Below are 14,226 nucleotides of genomic sequence, written 5' to 3'. Positions count from 1 at the left end.
ACAGTCTAATCTCATTCTCCTACTCATTTCTACACTCTAGTCTCCTTATCTTCGTTTCTTCTTACTCGCATCTCCTTTATTCTCCGGGTAAAAGCTTTACCCATCGGTCCATAGAAATCCGACCATGGAAAACGCCAAGCCCATTGTTTCACCGGTTGTCCTAAAGGGGACAAACTACTTGCTGTGGACAAGAACCACAAGAACCGCCCTTGGAGGTCGTGGCCTTTGGAGTCATGTCGAGTCCGACTATGTCCCAAAGAAAAACCCCAAAGGAGAGGACGCTTCCGAGGCGGAAGCGGAGGAAGAGAGCGAGAGGAAGGCCAAATGGTTCCAAGAAGACCAAGTTGTCCTATCTGTTCTCCAAAACTCTCTGGACACGCCTATCCTTGAGGCCTACTCATATTGCGAGACGGCCAAGGAACTGTGGGAAACACTTAAAGGCGTGTATGGTAATGTCTCTAACATGACTAGAGTCTTTGAGGTCAAGAAGGCCATAAATGATCTTAACCAAGATGATGTGGAGTTCACTAAGCATCTTGGTAAGTTCCGTGCACTATGGTCCGAGCTTGACATGTTGCGGCCAAGTACACTTGAGGCAAGTGTGCTAAACGAAAGAAAGGAGCAAGACAAAGTCTTCGGACTCCTACTTACCTTGAACCCGTCCTTCAACGACCTCTTGAAGCACATCCTAAGGGCAGAGAAGCTCCCCTCCTTTGAGGATATTTGCTCCCAAATTCAGAAAGAGCAAGGATCCCTTGATTTGTTTAGCGGTAAGGGGGAGCTTGCTTCGGCCAACAAAGGAATGTACAAGCAAGAGGAGAGGAAGTTGTTGGTGTGCGACCACTGCAAGAAGCGGGGTCATCTGAAAGACAAGTGCTGGGTTCTCCATCCTCATCTCAAGCCGGCCAAGTTCAAAGCCAACCTCTCAAAGGAAGCGGTTAGCGATAAAGGAGCCGGATCATCAAAGCAGGGAGATGAGGTGGCCATGACCGCAGCCTACGGAGATGTGGTGAGGAAGTCAGACCTTGAGGCTCTCATCCGCTCCATTGCTTCACTCAAGGAGTCTGGTATCTCTTTCTTTACTTCTAGGCCTAGCAAATCGCTTGTTATTGACTCGGGAGCCTCACATCATATGATTAGTAACCCTAGTTTAATTGACAACATAAAACCGGCCTTAGGAAATGTTGTTATTGCAAATGGAGAACAAATACCAGTAAAGGGAATAGGGGACTTGAAACTATTTGATAAAACCTCAAAAGCTTTCTTTATGCCTACCTTTACCTCCAATTTACTATCGGTTAAGAGGGCCACAAATGATTTGAATTGTTATGCAATCTTTGGTCCTAACAATGTTTATTTTCAGGATATTGAGACTGGAAAGGTTCTTGGAGAAGGGCAAGGGAGTGGAGATCTCTATGTCCTAGAGAAAACCGATCCAAATTTATCCTCTACTAAGTCTTGTTTTGTTGTTGATTCGAATATGGTGTGGCATGCTAGGCTAGGCCACCCACATTCACGTGCTTTAGGGTTGATGTTTCCTAATATTTCTTTTGATAACTCTACTTGTGAACCTTGTATTCTTGGAAAACATTGCAAGTCTATCTTTCCTAAGTCAACTACTATTTATGAGAATTGTTTTGATTTGGTTCACTCAGATGTTTGGACATCACCATGCCTATCTAGAGATAATAACAAGTATTTTGTGACTTTTATTGATGAAAAATCAAAATACACTTGGATTACCTTGTTGCCATCTAAAGATAGAGTATTTGATGCCTTTATCAATTTTCAAAATTATGTGACTAATCACTTCAATGCTAAACTTAAGGTACTTAGGTCTGATAATGGGGGGGAATACACAAGTTGCAAGTTCAAAGAACATCTCTCCAAGCATGGCATTCTCCATCAAACTAGTTGTCCCTACACGCCACAACAAAATGGTGTGGCCGAGAGGAAGAACCGGCACCTCATGGAAGTGGCGCGGGCAATCATGTTCCATTCGAGTGTTCCTAAACGATATTGGGGTGATGCCGTGATGACTGCATGCTACCTAATCAACCGAACACCAACTAGAGTTCTTCATGACTTATCTCCATTTGAAGTACTAAACAAATTTAAACCATCTCTTGATCACTTACGAGTTTTCGGCTGTGTTTGTTTTGTGTTAGTACCAGGAGAACAAAGGAGTAAGCTGGATGCCAAAAGTACAAAGTGTATGTTCATTGGCTACTCCACCACACAAAAGGGGTACAAATGTTATGATCCGGCCACAAGTCGACTATATGTCTCTCGAGACGTCCGGTTTCTAGAACATGTGGGCTACCATGACAAGAGGGATTGGAACAGCCTTAAAGATCTCTCTCACTCACCTAATGACCGAGCTTCGAGTCTACGGTTCCTTCTTGATCACCTTGGCAACCCATCTCCACCAACGGGTGCCGTGCGGCCAACACTAAGTCAAAATTCTACCGATGGTGGGTCTGACCAAGGAGATGCAAATGACAATGGTTCAGCCCAAGATGGTGAATCTCTCGGGTCTGGCCTACCCATAACCGGTGTTCCCGTCCCTGGCCCTACAACGGACACGCATGCTCCGGCGGCGGCCTCTACCGAGGAAAACACGGAGACGGCTCCTACGGACGGTACGTCCACCGTGTTGCCTAGCGTGGATCCACTTCCGGCACCAGTCCTGCGTCGGAGCACCAGACCTCGATCAGATCCCTCCACTTGGAAGAACAAGCGTGTCTATTACAACAGCCAAGCTGTCGCTCATCCCATTCAGTCCGTTTGTTCCCTTGAGCTGTTACCTGCTGATCACCAAGCTTTCTTCGGCCAAGTGGACGCCAATTGGATCCCGCAGACATATGATGAAGCTAAGGAACATCAAGTTTGGTTAGATGCGGTCAAGAATGAAACTGGCGCCATGATCCGGAATCATACGTGGGACGAATCGGATCTTCCTCAAGGCAAGCGGGCAGTTAGCTCCAAATGGGTGTTTACCATAAAGTATTTGAGCAATGGTGACATTGAACGGCATAAAGCCAGGTTAGTGGCCCGTGGCTTCACCCAAACCTATGGCGCGGACTACACGGACACCTTTGCACCCGTGGCCAAGCTCCATACGGTTCGGGTTGTGCTGTCTCTTGCTGTCAACCTCTCATGGGACTTATGGCAGATGGATGTGAAGAACGCCTTCCTTCAAGGTGAACTTGATGAAGAAGTGTACATGACGCCTCCTCCCGGCCTTGAAGACATGGTTACACCCGGAAAAGTCTTGAGGCTACGTAAGGCCATCTATGGCCTTAAGCAGTCCCCACGAGCGTGGTACCACAAACTAAGCTCCACTCTCAAGACTGATGGTTTTACGCGATCGGAGGCTGATCATACTCTCTTCACGCGTCGCACCTCTATTGGTTGGGTGGTGGTGCTCATATACGTCGACGACATCATCGTGACTGGTGATGATAAGGCGGCCATTCAGGACACCAAGGACTCTCTCAAGTCGGTATTTGACATCAAGGACCTTGGGGAACTCAAATACTTTCTTGGTATTGAGATTTGTCGCTCACCGGAAGGACTCTTCCTCTCACAACGCAAGTTTACTCTTGACTTGTTAGAGGAGACTGGCAAGCTTGGTGTGTCTCCGGTTGCTACGCCCCTTGATGAAGATTACCAGCTCAAGCGAAAGGGGGAGAGCTTACGGGCAAAAGAAGGCCGACCTAAGGAACCGATGGACGAGCCATTCTTAGACGTCACACGCTACCGCCGGCTTGTAGGTAAGCTGATATACCTTACTATCACACGACCTGACATATCCTATGCTGTGAATCAGGTTAGCCAACATATGAAGGCACCAAGCAAGTACCAATGGAGTCAAGTCGAAAGGATCCTAAGCTATCTCAAGGGCAGTCCGGGTCAAGGTATTTGGATGGGCAAGAATGACAACACCGAAATCGTTGGCTATTGTGATGCGGATTACAATGGCGACACGCTGGATAGGAGATCCACCACTGGGTACTGCACGTTTGTTGGAGGCAACTTGGTTACATGGAGGTCTAAGAAACAAAAGGTGGTTTCATGCTCTAGCGCCGAGGCCGAGTATAGAGCTATGAGGAAGCTCACTAACGAGATGACATGGCTGAAGGGCCTACTCAAGGACTTAGGCATCGAGACAAAGCAGCCCATGACCATGCACTGCGACAATGAAGCGGCTATCCACATTGCCACAAACTCAGTCTTTCATGAGAGGACCAAGCACATAGAAAGCGATTGCCACAAGGTGAGAGAGAAGATTGAAGAAGGAGTGGTGTTACCATGCCACACAAGGAGTCAAGATCAGCTAGCTGACATCTTCACCAAGTCTGCAAGCTCCAAGGTTTGTGATCACATCTACAGCAAACTTGGACTTGTAGACATTACACGGCCATGATCAAGCTTCCCTAATCCGTGGACAGCACACTCTTTTTCCCTTGACTTGGTTTTGTCCCATGAGGTTTTCTAAGTCAAGGTTTTTAATGAGGTGCTGCTTCACGGGTTCCAAGCTTAGCCATTTCACTCGGCTAAGCTTGAGGGGGAGTATTGATCAAGAGAATAAGCCTAAGGCAGCCATGGCCGTCCGTACAATTATGGGGCCGTCCGTACAACCAAGCAATAAGGCCGAGTCATGTAAGTGTGTAAAGACAATGAGGAGGCCTGCTCTCCTTAGGCCCATGAGAAGGATCTAGAATGTCGCTTGTAGCCGTTAGAGAGGAGGAACAAGTGGAGTCACGGGTTATGTTGTGTTTAAGGAGACTAGGACGGGTCACTATCACCGTTGGGATTAGTTCTATCTCTCTCCTTGTCCCTATCACTTATACGATCGGTTGGTAGAGGGTGTAGCCCTAATTTTCCCTTGATATATATAGACTTTAGCCTACATTGTAATATGTATTCTTATGGAACAATAACCTAATCTTTTCTTCTTCCTCATTCTCTTTGTCTACCGATATCTCTCATCAATCTCTTGATTCTCTTCTTTATTCTACAAAGTCTTACAAGAAATAGTAACAAAGCTTTTTACTGCTTCGAATCAATGATTTCTCGGTTTTAGCCTGTTTCAGGACAAAATGGGTAAAAGTGGTGTCTAAACACTCCAAATTCAACCTGAACTCTTATAATTAGTCAAATGTATTGGATTGATACATATTTTGACCCTAGAAAGTGTAACATAGCTGTTTACTGCTTTGAATTAATGTATTTTCTCGGTTTTAGCCTGTTTTCTCGGTTTAAGCCAGTTTTGGGATAAAACGGGTTTTAGTGTTGTCTAAACACTCGAAATTCATCATGAACTTTTCGAACTAGTCAATGCATTGGATTTTCACACATTCTGACCCTTAGAATTAGTAACAAAGCTGGTTACTGCTTTGAATCAATGATTTCTCGGTTTTAGCCTGTTTCAGGACAAAATGGGTAAAAGTGGTGTCTAAAAACTCCAAATTCAACCTGAACTCTTATAATTAGTCAAATATATTGGATTGATACATATTTTGACCCTAGAAAGTGTAACATAGCTGTTTACTGCTTTGAATTAATGTATTCTCTCAGTTTTAGCCTGTTTTCTCGGTTTTAGCCTGTTTTGGGATAAAACGGGTTTTAGTGTTGTCTAAACACTCGAAATTCATTATGAACTTTTCCAACTAGTCAATGCATTGGATTTTCACACATTCTGACCCTTAGAAATAGTAACAAAGCTGGTTACTGCTTCGAATCAATGATTTCTCGGTTTTAGCCTGTTTCGGGACCAAATGGGTAAAAGTGGTGTCTAAAAACTCCAAATTCAACCTGAACTCTTATAATTAGTTAAATACATTAAATTGATTCATATTATGACCCTAGAAACAGTAATATAGCGGTTTACTGCTTTGAATCAATGTTTTCTCTCGGTTTTAGCCTGTTTTCTTGGTTTTAGCCTGTTTTGGGATAAAACGGGTTTAAGTGTTGTCTAAACACTCCAAATTCATCCCGATTGTTCCACATTCTGACCCTAGAAATAGTAGCAAAGCTGTTTACTGCTTCGAATCAATGATTTCTCGGTTTTAGCCTGTTTCAGGACAAAATGGGTAAAAGTGGTGTCTAAACACTCCAAATTCAACCTGAACTCTTATAGTTAGTCAAATATATTGGATTGATACATATTTTGACCCTAGAAAGTGTAACATAGCTGTTTACTGCTTTGAATTAATGTATTCTCTCGGTTTTAGCCTGTTTTCTCGGTTTAAGCCTGTTTTGGGATAAAACGGGTTTTAGTGTTGTCTAAACACTCGAAATTCATCATGAACTTTTCGAACTAGTCAATGCATTGGATTTTCACACATTCTGACCCTTAGAATTAGTAACAAAGCTGGTTACTGCTTTGAATCAATGATTTCTCGGTTTTAGCCTGTTTCAGGACAAAACGGGTAAAAGTGGTGTCTAAAAACTCCAAATTCAACCTGAACTCTTATAATTAGTCAAATGTATTGGATTGATACATATTTTGACTCTAGAAAGTGTAACATAGCTGTTTACTGCTTTGAATTAATGTATTCTCTTGGTTTTAGCCTGTTTTCTCGGTTTAAGCCTGTTTTGGGATAAAACGAGTTTTAGTGTTGTCTAAACACTCGAAATTCATCATGAACTTTTCCAACTAGTCAATGCATTGGATTTTCACACATTCTGACCCTTAGAAATAGTAACAAAGCTGGTTACTGCTTCGAATCAATGATTTCTCGGTTTTAGCCTGTTTCCAGACAAGATGGGTAAAAGTGGTGTCTAAAAACTCCAAATTCAACCTGAACTCTTATAATTAGTCAAATACATTGGAATGATACATATTATGACCCTAGAAACAGTAACATAGCTGTTTACGGCTTTGAATCAATGTTTTCTCACGGTTTTACCATGTTTTCTAGGTTTAAGCCGGTTTTGGGATAAAACGGGTTTTAGTGTTGTCTAAACACTCCAAATCCATCCTGAACTCTTAGAACTAGTCAATGCATTGGATTGATACATATTTTAACTCTAGAAAGAGTAACATAGCTGTTTACTGCTTTGAATCAATGTTTTCTCTCGGTTTTACCCCGTTTTCTCGATTCAAGCATGTTTTGGGATAAAACGGGTTTAAGTGTTGTCTAAACACTCCAAATTCATCCCGAACTCTTACAACTAGTCAAATGCATTGGATTATCACACATTCTGACCGTAGAAGCAGTAACAAAGCTGTTTACTGCTTAGAATCAACGTTTTCTTGGTTTTAGCCCGTTTCGGGACAAAATGGGTAAAAGTGGTGTCTCAACACTCCAAATTCAACCCGAACTCTTATAATTAGTCAAATGCATTGGATTGTTACATATTTTGACCCTAGAAAGAGTAATATAGCGGTTTACTGCTTTGAATCAATGTTTTCTCTCGGTTTAAGCCTGTTTTGGGATAAAACGGGTTTTAGTGTTGTCTAAACACTCGAAATTCATCATGAACTCTTAGAACTAGTCAATGCATTGGATTTTCACACATTCTGACCCTTAGATATAGTAACAAAGCTGGTTACTGCTTCGAATCAATGATTTCTCGGTTTTAGCCTGTATCGGGACAAAATGGGTAAAAGTGGTGTCTAAAAACTCCAAATTCAACCTGAACTCTTATAATTAGTTAAATACATTGGATTGATACATATTATGACCCTAGAAAGAGTAATATAGCGGTTTACTGCTTTGAATCAATGTTTTCTCTCGGTTTAAGCCTGTTTTGGGATAAAACGGGTTTTAGTGTTGTCTAAACACTCGAAATTCATCATGAACTCTTAGAACTAGTCAATGCATTGGATTTTCACACATTCTGACCCTTAGATATAGTAACAAAGCTGGTTACTGCTTCGAATCAATGATTTCTCGGTTTTAGCCTGTATCGGGACAAAATGGGTAAAAGTGGTGTCTAAAAACTCCAAATTCAACCTGAACTCTTATAATTAGTTAAATACATTGGATTGATACATATTATGACCCTAGAAAGAGTAATATAGCGGTTTACTGCTTTGAATCAATGTTTTCTCTCGGTTTTAGCCTGTTTTCTTGGTTTAAGTCTGTTTTGGGATAAAACGGGTTTAAGTGTTGTCTAAACACTCCAAATTCATCCCGATTGTTCCACATTCTGACCCTAGAAATAGTAACAAAGCTATTTACTGCTTCGAATCAATGATTTCTCGGTTTTAGCCTGTTTCAGGACAAAATGGGTAAAAGTGGTGTCTAAACACTCCAAATTCAACCTGAACTCTTATAATTAGTCAAATGTATTGGATTGATACATATTTTGACCCTAGAAAGTGTAACATAGCTGTTTACTGCTTTGAATTAATGTATTCTCTCGGTTTTAGCCTGTTTTCTCGGTTTAAGCCTGTTTTGGGATAAAACGGGTTTTAGTGTTGTCTAAACACTCGAAATTCATCATGAACTTTTCCAACTAGTCAATGCATTGGATTTTCACATATTCTGACCCTTAGAAATAGTAACAAATCTGGTTACTGCTTCGAATCAATGATTTCTCGGTTTTAGCCTGTTTCCAGACAAAATGGGTAAAAGTGGTATCTAAAAACTCCTAATTCAACCTGAACTCTTATAATTAGTCAAATACATTGGAATGATACATATTATGACCCTAGAAACAGTAACATAGCTGTTTACGGCTTTGAATCAATGTTTTCTCACGGTTTTACCATGTTTTCTAGGTTTAAGCCGGTTTTGGGATAAAACGGGTTTTAGTGTTGTCTAAACACTCCAAATCCATCCTGAACTCTTAGAACTAGTCAATGCATTGGATTGATACATATTTTGACCCTAGAAAGAGTAACATAGCTGTTTACTGCTTTGAATCAATGTTTTCTCTCGGTTTTACCCCGTTTTCTCGGTTCAAGCATGTTTTGGGATAAAACGGGTTTAAGTGTTGTCTAAACACTCCAAATTCATCCCGAACTCTTACAACTAGTCAAATGCATTGGATTATCACACATTCTGACCGTAGAAGCAGTAACAAAGCTGTTTACTGCTTAGAATCAACGTTTTCTCGGTTTTAGCCTGTTTCGGGACAAAATGGGTAAAAGTGGTGTCTCAACACTCCAAATTCAACCCGAACTCTTATAATTAGTCAAATGCATTGGATTGTTACATTTTTTGACCCTGGAAAGAGTAATATAGCGGTTTACTGCTTTGAATCAATGTTTTCTCTCGGTTTAAGCCTGTTTTGGGATAAAACGGGTTTTATATTAGAATGTACCAAGGAGGAGAGAGGAGAGGCCGGTAAGGCCGAGCCTTGGAAGAAGAGAAGAAAGGCCGGAAAGGCCATGTAAAGGCCGGTAAGGCCATGTCCGTGTCCGTGAGCGACCATGTACCGTGTCCGGTACCATGTACCGTGTCCGTGAACGGACCCATGTCCGGTGAGCGGCCAGTTAGGCCGTGAACACATTGAAGAGAAGGCCCGTCCGTACAGGCCCGTCCGTACAGGCCCGTCCGTACAGGCCCGTCCGTACAGGCCCGTCCGTACTATTAGTATATATGAAGGAGAAGAGAGAGTGAGGCCAGTGAGGCCGAGCTGCACAAGGAAGAAGAGAGTGGCCGGTAAGGCTGCTAGTACAAGAAGTGTGGCCGGTAAGGCCATGAGTGGTGTGGGAGCGGCCAGTAAGGCCGTGAGCACAATAAGAGTGGCCAATAAGGCCATGTGGGCCGTGAGAACAATGAGAGTGGTCAGCAAGGCCATAAGAGCAATGTGAGAAGAATTGTGAAGTAAAGGCCTTATAAGAAGAAGAGGCCCAAGAAGAAGTTAAATGTCTCACAAAGGGAAAAGAAGGGAAGGAAGGAAGCATGTGAGACCTTGGTTGGTGAAGAATGAGACAACCAAGGGAAGGAGCTGTCCCTTTCACCATACACCCACTTGTGCACCAACGGCTATATGTCACTCTCACCTCTCATTTATCTCAAACGGCCATATACATTTGTTCTCCTATATTAAGCATTGTAATCTCTCATTTTGTAAGACATCACAACATATTATTCAATAGAAGAGAAACCGTTTTCCCTCTCTACTTGTGTTCTTGTTCATATCAACAATGTAGAGTTCTTAGGAGATTAGCGGTTAGAGGCTGCCCTTAAGGCAGCCTATTCTCTTCTCAAATCCACCTAAACTCTTCTTATTTACTGCTTTACTTAGCCTAGATTACTGATTCTTAATCCTCCTTCTCCTAAGTACACAAACTCTAAGTGTTGTGATACTAGAAGAGGATAAGTCTCAAACTAGTGCTTCTCCTAGTTAGGATCCGCTTACTCTCTAGTATTTGGGTTCTATCTAGCTTGTTTATGGGGAGTTCATCACAAGTTGATGTTCTCTCCTCCCCCTTTAGAATGAGTTAGTTTGTTGTGGGTAAAGGGGGATTCATTCACCAAGTGTTTGTCTACCCTCTCTTGTGAGCTTTGTCTCATAAATCCCAACATGGTATCAGAGCAGGTTCTGTTCTTGGTGTTTTAAACTCATTCTCAAAGTCGTTTTCTTAGGAGTTAGCTTAGTTAAAGTTTAGACTTTGCTTAGGTGTTAAATCGCTTAGCTTAGTTTCTTTAAAGCTTTAATTTTGCTTTTGTTGATTAAATCGATTCTCTAGCAGCTCATTGTTGAGTAAGCTTGGTCTCTTATCTTGTTAGAATTTGTAGACCAAGTGTGTGGAAAGAAATCGATTTTACAAGCCCCATCCTTAAGCTTTACCGATTTGGTAATAGCTTTGTTTATTTTGGGATGTGTGGGAAGTGATGAACCATTGAGCAAATTGTGTTGTTCATGGTGAGGATTCACGGTTCTTGTGTGCTTGTATGAGCCACGAAATTCTTAGGATTTAGTTCTCTTAGGATTTAGTTAATTTTCCTCTAAAGGTTTAATTTTGCTTTTGTTAAATTTCCTTTAAAGGCTTAATTACTAAATCGCTTCTTCTTCTTCTTCTCAAGGTTGAGAAAGCTTTGTTTCTGGTCATATGGTGTGTCCAGGTTCGAGTTTGAGGAAGAGAGAGACTTTATTTTAGCATGTAGAGCCCGCTTGGTCAAATAGATTCAAGTTGGTCCAAGATGCATTCTTTTAACCGTTGGACAATAGGTTGTTCCAAAGGCTTTTGTTGTTTCTTCTTTGCTTGGGACCACGAAAAACATCTTCTATATGTTATCTTCGTGGATCTTCAAGCCTTAATCTCTTGAAGAACACTTGTTTAAGTGATTCTACAAGGAGTTTTGTTGTTAAACCTTTGGAGAAACTAATTTTCCATAAGGTCCATTGTGTTTCAGCCATTAAAGCACCAAAAGAGATTGTCTTCTTGGATGTTCTTGGCTGTCAAAGCTTCTTTCAACTCAAGAAAACAGAGTATAACTCTGTCCATAAGAACTCTTGAGCAAATTCTCTATTCTACTCTCCACTCACCTTATACTTCCGCCCATATACTCTACTATACTCTATACTCTTGGTTACTAATTCTCTGGTTACTTATTCTCTAAATTCTATTTTATTTTCAGTAATATTCTATATTCTCTATTCTCTAATCTCTAACAATCTCTTGTTTAGAATCTGTTCCATTGATTTTTGGTTTCAGTTTCAGCATTGAAGATTGTGTGGAGCTCGCTCACTATCTCAAGAAGAAGAAGTGGCGAGGTTGAAGGCCACAAGATAGCCATGTAAGAGCGCAGCACAATGCCTGGAGTTAGAACCAAGGGCCACCAAGTCTTTGTTAAGCTGGTGGAAGGTGATGAATCAGTCCAAGAGCATGTGTGTTAGTGCCAAGTTGTTGATCGGATGTGCACAATGGTCTTTAGGAAAGGTGATGCACAAGGTTTCAACTGTTGATTGGATGTGCACAAGAACGGTGATGCACAAGGCTTCAACTGAGGTGATGAGGTTTCAGCCCATCATCAAGTAAAGGTTACGGGGGAGATCAAGTGACTTCAGACCGTACCTCACAGATTCTGCTCGGCCACAAGCAAAAGTCTTTACTTAAAGCTCAGCCGAAGCGTCTCAAAGATCGACTCGGACGAAACCCTTCCACTGCGATTTGGCTTCCGCGTTCTTCATTAAAGTTCGAGACCACAGAGTCATCTTGCCAGTGGAAGTTTAATCATACCAATCCGAGCAGCCGTTCGAAAGTTATGTCCGATTCAGTGGGCATGTATCAGTCTGACAGATAAAACTGGCCGGGTTTAAAAACCATGGTTAGAGAAGCGGTCTCAAGGAGGAATTCCAAACCGCATCAGTGATCAACTCTCTCCTTCCTATCCATCAAAACACCATAAAGGCTGTGCTCTAAACTCTACTCTATTTAAATTTCTTAAATTCATTACCTTAGCTTCATTACTAGTCTTTACTCTTTAATATGTTCTCTTAAATTGTCACACTTTTAGAAATTTTCTTTGATATTCCTCATAGCAAACACTTATTCTTTTCTTCTTTATCACTTGTTTAAGGGGTAAAGGAGACTATGAGAGCCTCAAAGAAACTCTAAAGGCGCAAGGATGGAGATCATAAGGAATGTGCTAAAGGCAAGGTGGGCTAAGGAGTAGGAGCGGTTCAAATCATGAAGAGAAGGGAGCTAGTTCTTTGCAAACCAAGGTCAAGGGACATCATGGATAGTGGAGTCTATACTCTTTTTCCCTTAACAAAGTTTTATCCCAAGAGGTTTTCTTTGTTGAGGTTTTTAATGAGGTAGATGACACTAGTCCACCCTTGATCTTTGGTCCCCATGGTGTCCCACCGATCAAGCGTGCGGGGGAGTATTAGAATGTACCAAGGAGGAGAGAGGAGAGGCCGGTAAGGCCGAGCCTTGGAAGAAGAGAAGAAAGGCCGGAAAGGCCATGTAAAGGCCGGTAAGGCCATGTCCGTGTCCGTGAGCGACCATGTACCGTGTCCGGTACCATGTACCGTGTCCGTGAACGGACCCATGTCCGGTGAGCGGCCAGTTAGGCCGTGAACACATTGAAGAGAAGGCCCGTCCGTACAGGCCCGTCCGTACAGGCCCGTCCGTACAGGCCCGTCCGTACAGGCCCGTCCGTACTATTAGTATATATGAAGGAGAAGAGAGAGTGAGGCCGGTGAGGCCGAGCTGCACAAGGAAGAAGAGAGTGGCCGGTAAGGCTGCTAGTACAAGAAGTGTGGCCGGTAAGGCCATGAGTGGTGTGGGAGCGGCCAGTAAGGCCGTGAGCACAATTGTAAGTTTGAGAGTAGAGTAATCAAGAGATTATGGAAGAGAGTATGAAAGAGAGTGAAATCGTGTAAGGAGTGAGGAGAGTGAACGATTGAGAGAGAGAGTGTTGGAGAAAGAGAATAAACTCTTTTCTTGCCTCTATTAGTATGATACTTACAAACTATTTAAAGACATATACAAATAGGATATTCTCTTAGGATCCTATGCACACTAATATGAGGAGAAAGCGACATCTCCTTATTCTAACATGTGATCTCCTCTTCTCTCTTGCAACTTGCTCCAACGGCTACAAAGGAAGGATCGAGATGAATGGCGACCGTTGGAGGATCTCTTTGGTGGATTGGGCTCATGAAGACTTCTATTTGAGGATGGCCCGTTGGTTGGTCGTACGGACGTCCGTACGGTCGTACGGACAAGTGTGTGTGCCGGTTCATACTCCCCCTCAAGCTTGACTTGGGGAACTAGTCAAGCTTGACAACATAGGCACCCACCTCATTAAAAACCTTAGTATAGAAAAACCTCTTGGGAAAACTATACTTAAGGGAAAAAGAGTGTAGGCGCCAAAACAAAGCAAGTCATGGCCGAGTGAGGTTTAGGAGGCCAAGCTTAGGATGGATGTATTCACACACTTGGGGGCTCGCAGCTTTAGTCAGGACGTCTGCAAGTTGTTCTTTGCTTTCGGTATGGCAAGGTAAGACAACTCCAAGCTTGATTTGTTCTCGGACCTTATGGCAATCCACTTCAATGTGCTTGGTCCGCTCATGGAACACTGAATTGGTTGCTATATGAATGGCTGCTTCGTTATCACAGTGCATGGTGATCGGCTTTGTTGATTCTATTCCAAGATCCTTGAGTAACATCTTCAGCCACATTAGCTCCGTCGTTAGCTTCCTCATAGCTCTATACTCGGATTCGGCACTTGAGAGTGAGACGACCTTTTGCTTCTTGCTCTTCCATGTGACCAGGTTCCCTCCAAGGAACGTGCAATAGCCTGTGGT

Source organism: Camelina sativa, chromosome 10 (genome assembly GCF_030686135.1).
Source record: "Camelina sativa cultivar CO46 ecotype springtype chromosome 10, ASM3068613v1".
In the NCBI taxonomy this organism is placed as follows: Eukaryota; Viridiplantae; Streptophyta; class Magnoliopsida; order Brassicales; family Brassicaceae; genus Camelina; species Camelina sativa.
The sequence above is the reverse complement of the archived record's forward strand: the minus strand, read 5'-3'. Positions refer to the sequence as shown.